Here is a 14877-nt window from a genome sequence, read left to right as displayed (position 1 = left end):
TTGACTAGTTACAAAAGAACGATTGAAACGACATAATTTTTATATTATTGAGATGGTGAAAATACAAGTTATCACACTTATATGTGTCAATTAAATTAATAAACATATCTATCAATTTTTGTACGTGTTATGTATATATTATAATATAAATAAGTTCCAACTATTATTTTTCAGGGAAAGAATGGACCATAACTATTTATACTCATATCTATATACATAATAGCACAAGTGTCATTTTCATGTCCAATAACGACACTTATGTCGTTCTGAAATTTTCACCAATACCTGATTTTTTCAACAAAACAACATTTAATAATTGATTCCCTAACATATGTAATATAGAAAGTTTGACAATGTCATAAATAACGTAAATGAGTTCCACTATTAGTTCTCGGGACATAGATAAGATGTAACTGCTTTTACTCGTGTTAACACGTATAGCCTTTGTTCGAGCCTCATTTTTTCATCAAAATACATTGTTGAACAGTAATTTAATCTGATTTTAATCACACGTTCTTCAATAAAATAATATTACACACAAACTCAAAAAAATTTCTTATTTTTTAACAACACATTCTTCATTACAACACAAATTTAATTATACATCTATCTCTAGTTTGTTGTTATTTCATGATAATGACACATGTTACGTCATTAGAAATATAAGCATCCATGAAAATGATACAAGTGCCGTTACTGAACTTATAAAAGAAAGATGAAAACAATATAAGTGTTTTCATATTTGTTACAAAATTTCATGAGACAGAGCAAATTACTCAGATAAAAATATTTATGATTCATTAGGGGGTCCAATATATGAAATCGTTGTACTGGAATAAAATCAAAATATAGGAAAAATCAATAGAACGATACAAGAGTCGTTACTAAAATGAAAACGACCATTCCGTCGTTCTATCTATAAATATGAGTTGAGAAATGTACTCATTAATTATTAATCTAGCATCCTAATGATGGCATAACTGTCATTATGATTATAAATTTACTTGTCCATGAAAACAACACTTGTATCGTTACTAAGATGAGAACATCACTTGTATATGAGAATGACACTTATATCGTTACTAAGATGAAAACATTTATGAGAACGGCACAACTGTCATTATATTTAATTTATAAATGTCCATGAGAATGGCACAAGAACTGTTATAGTAATTAAAAAGTCCCTAAGAACGATAACAATGTTGTTGTAATGAAAAATTCTAAGAGAAAAGCACAAGTGACATACATAAATATAAATTTCTATTATTACTATGAGAACTGCACAACTTAGGGTGCACAATTCTAAACGTCGTTGCGTTGAAAAAAAATGAAAATAGAGAAAAAATCAACAGAACAGCTCATGTGCCATTACTGATAATAAAATGGCACTTGCGTCGTTTTGTTTATCATTGCGAGTTTAAGCAACCACGACTCTTCCTTGCCTCGTGAAATAATAAGTTGAATCAATTTAACTTGCAAGGTTGATATGGCACTTGAAAAAATTAAGAGATATGCTCATTACTTTTATTTTGCTGAAAATAATAGAATTATCTGTGCCGATACTGAGATGAAAAGTTCTGAGAGAACAACAGAAGATGAAAAGATCACTGAGAACGTCACTTGTGCCATTACTAAGATGAAACGTTCTAAAAGAACGACACAAATGCCGTTATCTAAACATAATTTTTTCATGAGAAAAGCACATGTGCCGTTACTGTAAAGAAAACAGCATTTGTGTCGTTCTATCTATAAATATGAATATAGGCAACCACGATCCATCCATGCTCCAAAACTCATTTCAACTGCAAGATGGATATGCCGTTTACAAAAATTGAAAGATGTATTCATTAATTATATTTTCTAACTATACAATGACTTATAATTTCAACAACTCGATATTGTATAACTTATATCAATTCAACTATTCTTTGTCACGTGATCAACTTTTTTAACTTTCTTAAGTTAGGGGATCTATGTTTAAGGTTGCTGCGTTGGAAAAGAAGCAAAATATTTGTAAAATCAATAGAACTACACAAGAACTGTTAAACGACACTTGTGTCGTTTTGTTTATAAAGATGAGTATACGTAGCCAGAACCCATCCATGCCCCGAAAATTAATAAGTTGAACTCATTTCAATTGCAATATGAACATTTCATTTACAAAAGTTGAGAGATGTGCTCAAAATTATACTTTCTAACGAATCAATACAATAACTTGTGATCTCAGCAACTCAATTTTGTATAATTTATGTCAATTAAACTGTTCTTTGTCTCGTGATCAACATTTCTAATTTTTTTAAGTTAGGAGATCAAACTTTTAAGGTTATTGCATTGGAAAAGAAACAAAATATTTAAGAAATTAACAGAACAACACAAAAGTTGTTAAACGGCATTTGTGTCGTTTTATCTATAAAGACGAGTATATGTAGCCACGACCCATCTATACCCTGAGAATCAATAAGTTGAACTAATCTAAATTGCAATATGAACATTTCGTTTACAAAAGTTGAGAGAGACGCTCATTGATTATATTTTCTAACGAATCAATACAAGACTAGTGATATTTTCCAACTTAATGTCATATAATCTATGTCAATTCAACTGTTCTTTTTCTCATGTTCAACTTTTCTAATTTTCTTAAGTTAGGAAATCTAATGTTTGAGGTTGTTGCGTTGGAAAAGAAGCAAAATATTTATTAAATTAATAGAACGACACAGGAGCTGTCAAACGGCATTTGTGTCGTTCTGTCTATATAGACGAGTATAAGTAGCCACGACCCATCCATACCCCAAAAATCAATAAGTTCAACTCATTTCAATTGTAATATGAACATTTCGTTTATAAAAGTTGACAGATATACTTAATAATTATATTTTCTAACAAATCAATATAATAACTTGTGATTTTACCAATTCAATGTCGTATAATTTTATGTCAATTCAACCATTCGTTGTCTCATGATCAATCTTTCTAACTTTTTAAAGTTAGGAGATCTAATATTTGAAGTTGTTGCATTGGAAAAGAAACAAAATATTTAAGAAATTAACAGAACGGCACAAGAGTTGTTAAACGACACTTGTGTTGCAGTCTATAAAGACGAGTATGCGTAGCCGTGACCCATCCATGCCTCGAGAACCAATAAGTTAAACTCATTTAGGTTGTAAGATGGATATGATATTTACAAAAGTTGAGAGATATGCTCATTTATTATATTCTAATGAACTAGTATAATAACTTATGTTTTCATCAACTCGATATCATATGATCCGTGCCATTTAAATCGTTCTTTGTCACATGATTAACCTTTCTATCTTACGCACATTAGTAGGTCCAATGCTTGAGGTCATCAAGTTAAACATAAATCAAAATATAGAAGAAATCAACAGAATGATAAAAGTACCATTACTGAGAATAAAACGACCCATGGGTCGTTCTGTTTGCAAATAGGATTATAAAACGTCCACGTCATGTTCTTGCCTCTAAGAATCAATAAGTTGAACTCATTTAGGTTGTAAGACGAACATAATATTTACAAAAGTCGAGAGATATGCTTATTATTTATATTTTAATTAACTAGTAGAATAAATTAAATTTTCACCAACTCGATGTCACATGATTTATGTCATTTCAATCGTTCTTTATCATGTGAACAACATTTTCATTTTACTTACATTAGAGGGTCCAATGCTTGATGTCTTTTCCTTGAAAATAAATCAAAATAGTGGAGAATGCAACGGAACGACATAAGTGTCTTCATGAAGAAGAAAACGACCATTGTATCGTTCTATTAGTAAACACGAATACAAACAGTCACCCCTCATTCGTGTCTCAAGAAATAATAATTGAAACTTGTTTACGTTGTAATATTCATATGAAATGTACAAAAGTTAAGAGATATGCTCATTAACTTAATCGACGCATTTGAGTAGGATGATTTGTGCTTTCACTATTTCGATAATATAAAAGTTATGTCATTTTAACCATTCTTTATGATATGATCAACCTTTCTATGTTAAATACATTATGGAGTCCGTTATTAAAGGTTGTTTTATTGAAAACGATTAAATGTAGGTAAAAACTTTTGAATGGTACAAGTGTCGTTATTGGACATGAAAACGGCACATGTACTGTTACATGTGTAAACACAACTATAAGCAATCGTGATCCATTCATGTCCCTAAAAAATAATAAGTTGAACTTATTTACGTTGTAATATGCACATGATATGTACAAAAAAATGAGAGATATATTTATTAACATAAGAGTAGGACAATTTGTGATTTTACCATCTTGATAATATAAAAACTATGTCATTTCTGCATTTATTTGTGACATTGTCAATTTTTCTGTGTTATTTACTTCAGGTCCATTATTAGATATTGTTTCGTTAAAAAAAAAAACCACAATAGATAACGACTGTAGTGACGTTTTACATAACAAATAACGATTGGAGTGGTGTTCTACATTTCAAATAACAGTTGAAGTCTCATTACCATCCAATAGTTGCAGGCAACACAAAAAATACAATAAGTACAAAAACAATACCAACTTAATTATTATTCAATAATATATTCAATAATAAATGTACAACATACATAAGATTTTTAAAATTATCTTTCTTTTTTCTTCAAATATAAGTGAGATGTTTCAATGTAGATGATAAATGTTCAAAAGATACCAACATATGTGAAGAATATAATAAAAATAGGATTTTAGAGTAGTAAGAATAGTTGAAGAGAAGAAAACGGGGTTTTTGTGATTTTTGGGGTAAAAATTAAATTGAAAAATTTAATTGGATTGATAAGGGTGTTTGGGTCTTTTTCAATAGTAAGGGTATTTACGACATTTGACGTTATTTGTTTATTGTATTTTGTAAATGAATGCTATTTGACCAAAAAAAATTTGATGAAAGGCTATTTAACCAGTAACACATTCTTTGACCGGGTTATTTAACAAACTTTCCCTTAATTATTTGCCCCCACCATTTTTACAACAATTAAAATGAACTTTTTGAAAGAAAAAAAAAACAGAAGGAAAAGAAATTTTAATAGCTGTCAAATATGTGCTTAATATCATCTATATATTACATTGGATGATATTTTAACATTAATTGTTTAGCTCCTAAGATCTTTGATTTTGAGAATGAATTGTTTGGAGGGATTTGGTTAAAGGGTAATTAGCACATAATATTTATACATTTCAATATTATTATACAAAAGTTCATACATTTCATTTTTTGACATTTTCACCATTAATTACACATTTAATTGGGCAAAGAGTCCCTCTGTCTATTTTCTATCAATTTCTCCATTAGTCAACTTGGAAAAAAAATTCAATTTGATCACATTTTGATTAGTTTTAAAAGGAAAAAAATTATAATTTTATATTTTCCAAATAAAATAATTAAAAATTTATAAAAGATTAAAAAAAAAAAAAATTGAGAAACTGGTCATCTATCTTCCTACCTACCTTACCCACATCCACAACCAATTTCTATGTTTCTTTACTTCATTTGGATCTAGGGACTGACCAAAGTAGGGTCAAAAAACCTCACAAATTTTTGCCTTTTCTTCTTCTTTCAAAAAATAATTGTTTTGATCTCTTTACAACCTACTTTGATGTACTCGTTATGGGATATCAAGTGAAATTGAAATATTACATTTCTTAATACCATTTCGAAGTTCTCATGACCTAGTTTTTAGCTCATTAATGGTGTGTAAAATGATCAACCATGGCAAAAGTTACGGAGTGTTAAAGAAGGCCGTTTGAAATTAGTGTTTCGAGAATTTCGAAAATATACTAACTTTCAAAATTCTTCGGTGATTGTATACTATCTGAATTCACAAATCATATATATCTTGTAGAAGCTCGTTTTGAAAACTACATAGTTGTCATATCGAATTGTACAAATGGATATCAAAAATAATTAAATATACGTCAAATGTACATTTCAAAAAAAGTGTCTAACTTGTCTTTTCTTAAAAAAAAAAAAAATCAATTATTTCATTAGCGTTTATATTTTTGCACAATAAATTTTTTAATACAATTTATATCATTTTATTTGAAAAATTTTACATGGAATATGACGTCAAAATTTTAAGATCGTTACGGATTAAATGTAATTCATTACATTTGGTTTAAATTTGAATTTTATTTACTTCTTGGATTATACTTGAATTTTATTTCAATTCACATACTTTCTACATTCAGTTTGATTCAACTCAGCATTTGTCAACGAAATGATAAACAAAACTATACAAGTAACAAAATTTATTTAATAATACTAATAATGTTGTAATTACACAATGTTTTCAGAGTATCGAAATATGAATTAACTTATTTAAATTGATATTATTTTCATTAATATTATGTTGTTGCTTTTAAAATTATATTTTAAGTTTTTATCAGACGGAACAAGAAGTTTGGGTCTGTCCCTGTCTAGACCCAGGGCTGAATATGGTCCGATTCGATTCGGTTCTAACAAGAATCGAATCGAATCCGAAATTTTTGGGTCTTTAATAATTGAAATCGTTGGTTCCAAATTTAATTAAAGGAACCATTTAGGTTCAATTCGATTCTCAGGTTCCATATTATAACTAAATTTTTTAATATTTACAAAGAGACATTAATTCAACTAATGATATGTTTAATCTTAAACTTTTATAAAATAACATAATTCAATCCTATTTGTCTTTTATATCTCTCTTTATTGAGTTTTTCCTAAATTTAATTGTTAAAATCACAGGAAGAAGAATATAGGGAGCTGAGAATAATTAGAGAGGAATTGTTGAGCTTCAAATTGATTTTTCTAGAACGGTAGAAACGGCACTACGGTAGATTAATGTATCTGGATAAAACTTAAGTCAATTTGATTAAGTTGGCTTTGAACTGAAAATTAGAAATAGAAAAATCATATTTTTTTTATTTGAACTAAAATAACTAGTTAACATATTTATTAAAAAAATAAAATAATTTGACTTAATTTAAAATTAATTAATTAAAAATTTAAGGAAATTCAGTTCTTATTCAATTCTTGATTTAGAACCGAGAATCGAGCCCATCGATTCTCTTTCAGATACTCATTCGAGTATTTAATTTAAGAAGAATCGCTCGGTTCGAAAGTTTTGTCCAACCCTATTTGGGCTGACTTAGATGTATAGCTCTAGAAATAGAGAAGAGGGTTAAAGATGGCTCAGAAATGTGATGATTTAGGGTTGAGTTTGAGATGCCAAGAGAATGATAATCCGTTGCCATGGCCATCGCCGTTGGCTCAACCACCACCACCATCATTTGAGTTTGTTTTCAATCTCCTTTGGCTTTCATGTAGATGCAAAATTAGAAGTCTTCAAGCGCTGATCTGTTTCAATTATCTGCAGGTAAATCTTCTTTGGAATAGTTCATTTTTTTTTCCATTTTCATATATTCTTTTTTAGTAAATCTGCTTATGCTAGATGTTATGTTAGAAAATTATTTGCGTATTGGCATGTAAATCGAACACATACAAATCTCAAAATAACAAGATGAAGAAACACAAGATTTTTCGGCCCAAAGGCCTCGAGGTTCGGCGACCAAATCCAACGCCTACATCCCCGTTGAGCATCCACAAGGATTAAACTCAAGATCCACTATGAATCGCCCCAAAAATAGGCAAGAAAGTCGGATTACAAGAACACACAGTTCTATCTCTCTCTCAATCACTGAATCTCCTCACAATAACATGAACTCACATAAGAGCTCATTCTATCATCAAATAAACTCTCAAAAAATCACTCAAGAAGGAGAGAATATTAGATTATTCAAAGAACACGAGGAAGCAGAGAGAAGCGGTCAAATGAAAGATCTCAAACCTTAGAGACATGCCGAGTCTTTATAAGAGAGAGCATTTTATTTGATCCAACGGTTTTAAGCGTGCCATTTGTCCATCATCTAGAGAATGTGCACTTTTAAGTTAGAAATCGAACTCAACAATTTCTATTCCAGAATCTTCAGTTTAATTGGATCACAAATCGGGTCTTCAAACTTGGACCAAACATCTCAGTCCATTAATATTAACTGGGCCACAAAATTCAGCAAACCAAACATTACACTAGATTTCCTTGGAATTACAAGGTAGTTCACAAAATCATATCTTGTGTATGTAAATCAAATTTAATTTTTTGACCCTTCTTGTTCCCACCTACTTGATGAAGGGGTAGGATTCCTGGATGTTAAGAAGTCAAGGCAGTTGAACAAGGCCAAGCGTGGCAATTTTGTGTGTGCAAGATGTAGATTTGTGTGTTTTCTAGAGGGGAGGTTTTGGGCATAGATGCGGGTCGTGTGGGGGTAGCGTGGGAAAGAAAGAAATATGAACAGATTCTTAATTTTATTTTTGATTATTTTATTGAAAAAATATAAAATTATAATTTTCCTTTTTTAAAATTAATCAAAATGTGGTCAAATTGATTTTCTTTGGATTGATTAACGGAAAAATTGACTAAAAATGGATGAAATGACTATTTGCAATTGAAAGTGTAATTAAGGGTGAAAATGCTAAATAATAATAATAATAATAATAATAATAATAATAATAATAATAATAATAATAATGACGTTTTGTATAATAATATTAAAAGGTAAAAAAACGTTATGTGCTAATTAACCAAAGGAGTTTTTAAGAGGAAGACGGAGGAAGGCACGGGAAGAACATAGCTAGCTTCTTGGTGAAGAGGGCCACCTAAAGGCACACTTCAACACTGATAATCCTTAACTGTTATGTATAGATTTAAGTTTCTAATCCAAATACTTTTTGAAGTTCTAAGATTATTTCTTATTTGGTTTCTCAATCTTAGAAGGAAAATAATTCCTTTTAGAGATTTAGCCCATGTTTATTGTATATACTTTAAAATTAATTTTTTAGTCCATTTTCAAGTACACATTTTTCTAACAAAATAATTTTGTATATAACCATAATTTTGCTAACGTTTTAATGTGCCCATACTTATTTGTCCATAATTATGGCAACATTAAATTTGTAAAATTATCCTTGGACTTACAAGCCTCGAGATCCAATGGATGACATTTCCAAAATGGTCAACTCTTTGACCGATTAAAACTCGTCTATTAATTCAGATTCATTTTATCAAATAATCAAAATAGCACTTTCAAATCGAATAATAGTTATTGAAGCAAATTATGATTCATAATAATATCCTCTTACCATTGTACCATCAGATTCGGACGGGGGGCCTATAGGGTAAATTGAACCCCCCCCCCCCCCCCCCCCCCTTTACTGTTAATCCGTCGCTAATTTGTTGTACTTCCGTCGATTATAGCAACTAAAGTTGTCCGTCTGTAAAATTCCGTGTCTATTGCCTCATTTTCTAATAGTGTGGGTTTTGTTTTTTTTTTTTTTTTTTTTTTATAATTAGAATGTAGAAGTTTAAAACCTACACTATAAATGTATAATGTAACCAGTAGCTCCAAACTCAGTTTTGTACCTCCCTCTGTCTCTTTCTCTTCCAATTATCCGACTACAGATTGTCATTACGATTTACGATTTACTCAAAATTTTAAAGTTTTATTGTGACCCTCTAATTCAAAGTATCTGGGTCCACCCCTGCATACCACACAAGTCAATCCCGTTAATATATTGGAGAAGGTGAAATGGTCTTCTTTATCCTTTTAATATGTATAATCTTCTGAGTCCAATTTTCATAAGGTAAACTCCTATTGAAAAGATAATAACACAAAGTTCAACAATCTCATCGTTGAACGACTAAGCCTAGATTCAATTGATACTAACAAATTTCTCAGAATAATAATCGTATCAGCGAAATGATTAACGGGCTTCATATATTTTAAGCATATAATCTGAAATCATTTCAACCTAATTCCCCAAGATCATTAAAGCGTCTAAATTTATGTATTGATTTTTTGATCACATCATAATAGTGTCTTATTATACTTGATCCATTGAATAAATAATTTTTGATTTTTTGCATGATCATGAAAACTTAGATTATTAACTCAAATCAAATACATGAATAAACGATAGAATTATATTATATATAACGTTGTTTACAAAATAATACTATAAGGGCATTAAAATAATTCAATAGTGTGATTTTTATTATATTCGAGAGAAATAGTGAGGAATGCAATACATAATAACAATTGTTGTGAGTTTCGAAAATGATAGAAATATATTGCTATGCCTTCATGATTGCAATAAATGTGCTAGTTTTATAATGCATTATTTCATGCTTGCATCTTTCGCGTAGATATAGGAATCTCATATATGATAGACTTGTTTGATTTTAATTGAGAGAGATTGATAAACAACATAGGAATATTGATCGACAATAATAAATGTTATCATGGTTTTGAGTTGTACTAAAATGGATTAGTAAAGAATGATTTGAAGTCTTAATGTATGTTTTACACGACTTTTCCATGAACGCTTTCTTGACTACTTATTGGTTTAGTTAAATTCACAAATCACGACTTTTTTCAATGTCAAATTCTGCCTTCAAGTCTTATTATAGCGCCATTTTATTCCAAAAGTCTGGTCAATGCCACTGCTTCATGTCGTCGAAGATTTGAATAATGAAAATAGATGGCGAGAGTGTACTTCTGTTGAGTTAGATGCATACCCGGAGACTGAAAATCTTCAATCTCGGTTAAAGGACCAAGATCTTGCTTCGTTTCCAATAAGATTTTATTCTTGAATAAAAATCTATTTTTTTATTTATTTCATCTATTCCGTGGAGGAGTATGAGAAATTTGAGTCTATATGAAGATTACCCCGTAGAGTTAGTAAAATCGAAGAGCTTTAGAATCAATTACAACAGCTGCAGCAGAAGTAGAGGGATTAGCCTCAATAAAAGATATTAAAAGATGAGATCAATTCAGAAGCACTTTTATTTATTAGAAATATATATTTCTAAGAAATAGTAGGTAGAATTCCATTGGTCTATTTAGAGTTGGTATTAATTAGAACAAGATTAAGCACATAGTCCTGTGAGGAAGATATTTTATTCACTTTTATTATTTATTTACGGTCTCATGCACTTACGAGAGTTTGTCGATCAAATTCTTGACGATGATGTTTGAGATTATTGTATTTAGTTAATTATGGCTTTAGTTTAAATTTTTTTATCATATTAATGAAGTTTAATCATTATTTATAAAAACTACACTATTTTCTTCCTTTTTTTCTTTTTTTTTTTTTAAAGAATTTTGTATGCAAAGTTCTAGACATTGTGATCTTACTTCATTTGATTCGAAATTTGAACGTTCAAGTTCGAACAAAAAGAACAGACATAATCGCGTGCACACACCAAAAAAAAAAAAAAGCAAGAAAAAGAAATGTAAGAAAAATATAACTCATCCAGACACTATAGTAGTCAATCAAAATACAGTGTAGGCCTGAGCATCGGGTGGGTTGGTCCGGATATTTTCATACCCAAGACCACCCATTATGTTACGGGTATTTCACAAATGAAACCATTTGAGTTTTTGTAATACTGGAACCAAACCCAAACCCGAACCTTCGGTTCTACTCATAACATTTTTATATACATTTATTTAATAAATATTTCAGATAGACCCTTTTGGTACATATATCGAATAAGCTGCTACTCAAAAATATATGTGCAATGGAAAAAATTCAGTTGAGGCCACGTTTGATTCATATTCTTTCAAAAAATACATTCTTAAACATTGATTTAATATCATTTCAACTAAACATTTTTCAATAAATTAATATTACGTGCAGATCCAATTTTTTTTTTATTCTTTAACTACACATTTTCTATTAATACACTATTTAAAAAATACATTTTGATGAAAATAAGATGGCTCAAACAAGGTTGAAAAATTTCAAAATGCAAAATATTGGATACTAAAGTCATGAAAATAGGAGAAAATTAAAAAATTAAAAATGAAATTATAATTAGAGAAAATATTACTTTTCTTAATAAATTTTATTCGATCTCTAAGAGATGCATACTAGGTATATAATTTAATTATGAACAATGCTTGAATTCTTTTACTTTTAAAACGAACTGATATAAAAAATACCAATTAAATACATAGCTAATATATTAAAAAAAAAATACGGTCCACATATTGAATTTGCTTTGTTTGAATACAACACAGCGTGAGCAATGATATATCAAATTCAATTGCCATGCGTTATGAAAATTTTAAAATAAAATAGAATCACTTAACTTTATTAATAATACAAGAAAGTAAAAAAGTTTGAATTGCAAAAGAATGAACGCTTTGTTTCATCAACTTATATTATAATGTGTTTGAAATTTTTGATTTATAAAAAGCTCAAATTGTAAACATTAACATATAATAACATCTAAAATGCAACAATCTGATGTAAGATGAGTTGTAAAAAAGTAAGAACTAATCTTATTTTTTAGAGTTAGAGTTTGAAATTTTAGACTAATTACTACCAAAATTAGGATTTTTAGGTTTTATATATATTTTTTAGTCAATAAATTATAATAATTTTTTTATAAAAATCGGTTCCATTCGAGTACCCACGATTCTAGTACGAGAACCAAAAATCGAACCGAACCCAGTCGGTTCTTGAAATTTTTGACACAAGACAACAGGAAGAAAAAGAGATCAAATGAATATTCAAGAAGCATTAAAAGAATTCAAGATTCAAGAGTTTTTCCTATATCTTATGGGGTGTTCTCTTCGTGTTTCATTTTTGAATTCATCTAGTGGGTAAATACATGGCAGCTAGCGGTTTAAAATTGGTCGACATAGCTTATCCGTCCATTCGGGCAAGCAATTTTTCATTGAGTACATATGTTATTAATATAAATCAAAACGCATTGTAGGTCTTTTGAAGACTAAATGAGAATCCGAATACTCACATCTCGAGCTTTTTTATATTTGCGTTACTATTAAAACATGCGAGTTTTTCAAGTGATGCAATTCAATTGAGAATATTTTCATACGTATTGCGAGACTCAGGCAGGGAGTGATGGATATATTCTTGCCTATCGGAATCACTACATGAATAGTTTATGCCAAAAGTTCTTGAATAAAATTTTTCCGCAAAAACAGGATTGCTCTTTGGGAGATGATATCACTATATTTTATCTATTTGATTCATAATGATATTACGAAGAATGAAAAAGATACAAAGGGTTACTCCATCGGTATCCATAATAGATGATAAGAATACCAATTGATTATATACAAAATCACCCGAAAATTAAGAGCGTGTTCGCTTTGTCGTTTTCTGTTTTCGATTTTTCAAAACGGTGAAAACGCGTTCTCTTTCCCTTTTTCGAAAAATGAAAAAAAATTTGTGAAGAAAACACAAAATGACATTTTGTCGTTTTGGGCGTTTTCAGTACAAAACTCGAAAAAATTGAAAACACGGGAAATGCCTTTATTTTTCCTTTTCAAATCTTTCCTTCTCTTTTCGTTTTCAGTCCAAAACTTGGCTCTGCCTTCTCTTTTCTTGGACGCCGACTCCAACGGGTGACACCAGCTACCAAGGGCGATGTCAGCTACGAAGGGAGATGATCGGTGCCAATACTTGTGTGGGAAGGTGATGCTGACGCAGCGTCGCAACGAGGAGATGCGCATGGTAATAGTGGACGGTTGTGGTCGGTGGTGTTGGTGGTTGTAGACAGTGGTGGCAGTGATTTTTTTCTTTCATTTTTATTGCATTCGATTTGTTGGTGGTGGTGACAGTGGTTGATGGTTCATGGTGTGGTAGTGGGGTTGGTTTTGGCAGTGGTTGGTGGTTTCATGGTGGTATCATGGTGGTGCTGTGGTGGTTCTCAAAATTTCAAAGAAAACATGTTTTTCATTTTTTTTTTTTTTTGAGAAATAGTTTTTCTTACTAACAAAAAGAACGCATTTTCAATAATTTCAAAACAAACACTCAAAACACAAAATTCAAAATGAATTCAAAAATGAAACACTGTTGACACATAAAAATTCAGCCCAAGTCGAACAGCCCAAGGAGTAAAGCCCAATTGGAGAATCCCCAAAACAGACAGCCCAAAGAATGAAGTTCAATCAAACGAGTCAAGGTGAAGGCCCAAACAAGAGGCCCAAGAATGCGGTAATGCCATCGCCCAAGTTTGCAAGTCGCTCAGAATCTGAACGAACGGGTGTCATACGGTCGCCCAGAGCTGTTATTCTACTCTCGCCCAAACCTTCAAGTCGTCTAAGGTGTCAACAAACATAACGCATCGTAATTATCAAGGAATGCAGTTATCAAGGCAGTTGTTAAAGCATCCTTATCACGTTCCACAACTCAAGGAAGTCAATCGAAGGCAGTTGGACGATGAAAGATAATGACAGCAGTTAAAAGGCGGTTTCATGACAAAATGGCCACTACAAAGAAAGTGGGTAGTTATAGGACGATCAAGCAGTTTTCAGAGTAGTTAATCACAAAGAGATCGTCTATGAGGTATAAAAGGGAGAAAAGACGTAGAAGCAAAGGACCGAATCCAAAACTCTCGAACAAGAGAATATGTAATTTTCATTTTTTTAGCTTTTAGACTTAAACACTTTCCTTTCTGTAACTCGTGTGCTTGCGCCCCTTGGAGGCACGTTGTTTTTTCGTTTCCAATTGTAAAGTTCATCACCAATAAAAGAACACCCCTTTTTGGGACTTTGTCTCAAGAGGTTTCGTCCCTTACACAATCGTCTGATCCCCTTTAATTGTTAGCGAGTTAACCCGCGCGAAACAATTTGGCACGCCCAGTGGGACAAGTGGTGTTAGGTGTTGAAAGTACAAAAGGTGAAACAATATGCCTCAGAGATCCGACAAGGATGGAGCAAGTCAAGGAGGAATCCAGTCTGTAATCGAGCGATATGAGGAGCAGCATGCCTCTCCACGAACAGATG

This window comes from Olea europaea, chromosome 18, assembly GCF_002742605.1.
Source record: "Olea europaea var. sylvestris chromosome 18, O_europaea_v1, whole genome shotgun sequence".
In the NCBI taxonomy this organism is placed as follows: Eukaryota; Viridiplantae; Streptophyta; class Magnoliopsida; order Lamiales; family Oleaceae; genus Olea; species Olea europaea.
Note: the sequence above shows the minus strand (reverse complement) of the source record.